Source organism: Lepeophtheirus salmonis, chromosome 5 (assembly GCF_016086655.4).
Source record: "Lepeophtheirus salmonis chromosome 5, UVic_Lsal_1.4, whole genome shotgun sequence".
NCBI lineage: Eukaryota > Metazoa > Arthropoda > Copepoda > Siphonostomatoida > Caligidae > Lepeophtheirus > Lepeophtheirus salmonis.
The window spans coordinates 52,816,145-52,820,875 of record NC_052135.2 but is presented as its reverse complement, the minus strand read 5'-3'; the positions used below and the strand labels follow the sequence as shown (position 1 = coordinate 52,820,875).

The window sequence follows — 4,731 nt, the reverse complement described above, 5'->3', positions numbered from 1 at the left end:
CACATATTTTATAAAACAGTACCAGCATAATTGTATAAATTCTCCTCATTACTAACATCAACACACTCCAAAATTAACAATTTGACTCAAACAGGGTACCGAAGGAAGTGTCTAAGCTCTAAAGTTATAGCCCATTGAATATAATAATTTATAAAGCAACTCAAACAAATACACTTCAATAGCTACAAATACCCTTTTTATTATTCAAAACTATTGTTTTCTTCAAGAGTAGTACTATGACTCATTTTCTTGTATGTATATCTGTTGTTTTAAGACGAACGTAGAGCCATGGAATCTCCCAATATACCTTTGATAGAGCATGAGAGGGCTCAACCCATTTTGGATTCCGTGAGTAAAACGATGATTTAGTAAATTATAATGATGATACGCCGTTCTAACATATGTATACAATTAATTAAATGTTTTGCAAAGACAACACAAATGATCCGATTGAATCCAAGTCATTCCATTACGTCATACTATTCAAAAGAATGATTTGATCTGCATTCCTATAGTTCACATCATAAATACATAGCAAAAAGTACGTATTTACCCACAATAACTTCGTCAAATATCGATATTGAATGATGGATAGTCGTCATGACTGGGCTGCAGCAATCCATATAAGAGTTAGTAATAAGTAGTTCATTATAATTATTGGATTTTATTTGTATCTTTTTCCCCTTGGCAATCAAAACTGGGCTTACATGAATGTTGGACTCGACGATTTCCAATATTTTATTCAAATTTTCGACATCAAAATTAACAGAACAGAATTGACAAACCCAAAGTTGTGCATGATTGGCTGTTACAGTATCAGGACCATCAACGCTATTTACATTTTCAGCCACTTGGCTTGTATTTTTATCTTGTTCGAAGAAAAACTGTATAATATGGAGTATTTCTCTCTGCTGGTCTCCATCTTGTATATGTGCTCAAACAATACTCATTCAAACAATCATAAAACTGTATGAAAAAATTTTTAACGCGAAATTTTACCTTTTTAAGACATTCTAGTGTCAACTGATCGCATAACAGTATATACACATAAATAAAGACATGTATTGGTAAAATTATTGATTTTTTTAGTTCACTTATTATATCATTGAAATTTAATGATGGGCCATTTTGAATTCTTGAAGCAGTGTTTGTGGCTTTTCATTTGCCTTGAGCCTACCAACTTTTACGGCACAAAACGTTGACCTAGAGCATAGGCTATTTTTTTATGGGTTAATTAATTTCTTTGATAAAAAATAAATGTTGGATGTTTTTCTTATATTAATTTTTGTTCAATATTGTTTTTATATTGACGCATCTCATATATATTTTTTTAAGTTATCATGCTTTGTTGACAATTAATTCAAAATTATCAAGATGTTAATCTGGAACCTTAAATGCTTCTATATTTGAACTTTTTTAACAAGAACACATTTACACCATTGCTGATGATTAAAAACAGATCAACTTTAATGGTAATATTTGGAACAATCTTCTATTATTAATTTTTTGCATACTGAAGTTGAAGCCTCATTCATCTAGTAATATTGATAAACCTTACTGCACATCGTGACTGTCTTACAACCATTGTAGATCTGTCTACTGATAAAATTATATATGTCTAAAACTTGAAACTAATGGAAATGTTAATGGAATAAATATGACGAATATTGTTAGACTATTTTGCAGATCTTTCCTATCGTTTTCATCGCTTGTTTTGACATATTATACACATAAATATATGTAGAGGGGCCTTCAGAGTGGACTTTTTTATTTAATTAAACTCTCTCTCTCTATTTATAAAAAAGAAATAATACGCACTTTCATAGACTGCCCAAAATATCAAATATAAACTTCTGCGCTTTTATGCATTTATTGACCTTGAAAAAAATGTCTTTTCAATTCAATGGGTAAATTAAGAATAAACTATTTTATTTATATTATTAATCAATATATTAACTAAGTCTATTCGATGTTAAAATGATTATTGAATGCATCCATACATAGTTACTATAAGAAAGGCTTTTTTAAAGGCTTTAGACAACATTTTTATATGTGTATGTAAATTAAGAGGAATTTGACAAAGAAAAGACTAAACTGGTACTGTAAAAAAGAAAATAATAGGTATAGTAAACATAAGTTTATTTTTTTTCAATTAAATGGTTTAGTAATGTGTATTTCATGTTGTATCAGTGCGATCGGCTTACACTAGACGGCGTTACAAGATAAGATTGTGTACTAAAAAAACTTCTCAGACAATTTTGTAATTGTTTGATTAAGTATTGATTGAGCGCAAGTCAAGCAGCGTAAAATATGAATAGAGTTTATAGTCCAAATACTTTAACAGTCAATCATGTGCAATTTTGGTTTAGTCCATTACGGTCCAATTGGCTAATTGACGAAAATATGGATACAATAATGGAAAACGTCGAGTCTGAATATCATGTAATCACTATTTTGATGGACAAGAGGAAAAATATAAATAGTTTTTTATCCATTAAAATATTGGATATACTTTTACTACAACAAATATCTAGAATTGTTTAAAATATGCCCTGTCGATATGTAAAACTAAAGAAATTGAAAAATAACTTGCTCACACTCATAATTTGAAAAATGTTGTGGAGAAGGACTGCTTAATTGTGTTCTATCAGTTTATCTGCAATCAGTCGTGAAAGGTAGAAAATAAACACAAATCCTACTCTGTATCTAGCAAGTACATAGGGAAGAATTACTGAGATGTCGATCCTCAATTCCACAATAATTTGCACATATAAATCGGCAACCAATCCTGAGGTAGTTCACTAAAGTGCGTACGCACCATTTAGTACACATTTCTTCTTCAGTAAATTCGTGTGCACACACACACGTGTGATTACTTTATACTTAGACGTTATCTCTTCAAGAAATAATAATAATGATAACATTGAAAATAAATGACATTCTTCAAATTGCCACCTAGAAAAAATCTTGCACATACTTGAGTTTTACTTTACACAACTCTTAAAATGTAATTGGTTTTGTAATTCCAACCAATTTTTTGCATGAATATGTTGTTGTTCTTGTTGATATAATATAATATCAAATTTTTTGGAAAAAATTACCCAAATCCTCAGTTGTTCTCAAGCAAATTCAAATAGTAAATTTTCCAGTATAAAGCAAAAATTCCTGATTTTTTTTTTTTTTTTTTTTTTTGGGGGGGGGGCTATTTTTTTTCCTCATAACTTTGAAAACTAATCAATATTTAATTATTAGTAACAAATAATAATAGATTAGAAACAGAAACGTATATTTAACATTTTGTTCCCGATTCTGTTTTAATCGTCCCATCAGTAATAAATACTGCAAAAAAAAAAAAATATTAGTATTATTCTTATTTTTTACGGTAAAAAATACCTTTAAAAAAAGTATATTACCAAAGTTCAAACTTTTACAAAAAAAAAAGCAAGAATGTCATACTATAATTTTAATTTCTTGTCTTTCAATTAAAAAAAATCATAATGTAATCATTGGAACTTAGACAAAGACAAAAAGTTTAAAATTTAATTCATAGTATTATAATCTTAAGTATTTTTTAATTGGTATGTTAGAAAACATTAAAATGTCGGGCACATGCATTCTTTCTCGGACACACAATATCTTAGTACTGGGTGTAGCAATAGTACAGTTAAGGACAAGGCTAAACAGTGTACTATGGTATCCCCAAAACAACAAAAATTTCCGCATTTTGTTTGTTTACGATATGTTTACTTATATTATACAAATATAAACTTGATTTGTTGAACTAGATAATGAAATATTGGTTACTTTTAATCAAGAAGAAATACGGTTTGGATACCTAAGCTGTTAGAAAGAGTGTGGCTTTGGTCCCAACTTCCAAGCCAATGATGAGGCTATTGATCTTCTTATTGGAGAAATTGAATAGGCAGGACACACTGGAAAGATCAAAATTGCTATTTCGGAATTTTACAAAAATGGAAAGAATAATTTAGACTACAAAAATGATGAATCCAAAAAAGCCAATTGGCTTACTTACGATGCTCTTGATGGAATGTATAAGGGATTCATACACACGCGTTTTCAATGGAAATGACGTCATTTGCATTGAAAATTCCTAGGATCAAGATGGTTTGAAGGGATGGACTTCATTGACACCACAAACTGACGTTCAGATTGTTGGAGATTATCCTACAGTCAATAACCCAAGCATATTGAAATTACTTCTGAGAATAAATTTTACAACTGCCTCCTCTTCAAGGAAAATAAATTGGTTCAGTTACTAAATCTATTCATCCCCACAATCTTGTTAGGAGCAACGGCTGGGGTACCATGCCTTCTCATAAATCCAGTGAGACAGAAGATTGGTTTGTCACTTATCTTCTCGTTGGTCTCTGCACTGGTTTAATCAGGGCTGGAGATCCTAGGAGATCTGAACGTTTGTCTAAATACAATACATTCTTGAGTATAGAACAGAGTTAACATCCAACGCCAAAAATGTTCGTGACAAGTTCAAAATGCTCTTTTAATAATCTTAATGGATTTTTCTTTTTTGAAAAAATTTCATTTCTAAAGTCACTAAAAATTATTTATCATTTTATAAAAAAAATCTTAACAGGACAAAAATAAAATCTTAATTCATTAATTTTTTCAATATTTTTTGTATGTTGATGCACCACAAATGTGCTTTGTTTTTTTTTCAAATTTGTTAGTTGCATCTTCAGAGGAGTAAAAAAT

General features: G+C 29.7%; 1 pseudogene; it reads left to right on the top strand.

Annotated features, from left to right (window-relative positions):
• The first annotated feature begins 3,788 nt into the window (after positions 1-3,788).
• LOC139905281 (enolase-like) lies at positions 3,789-4,523 on the top strand (annotated as a pseudogene).
• Positions 4,524-4,731: the final 208 nt, after the last annotated feature.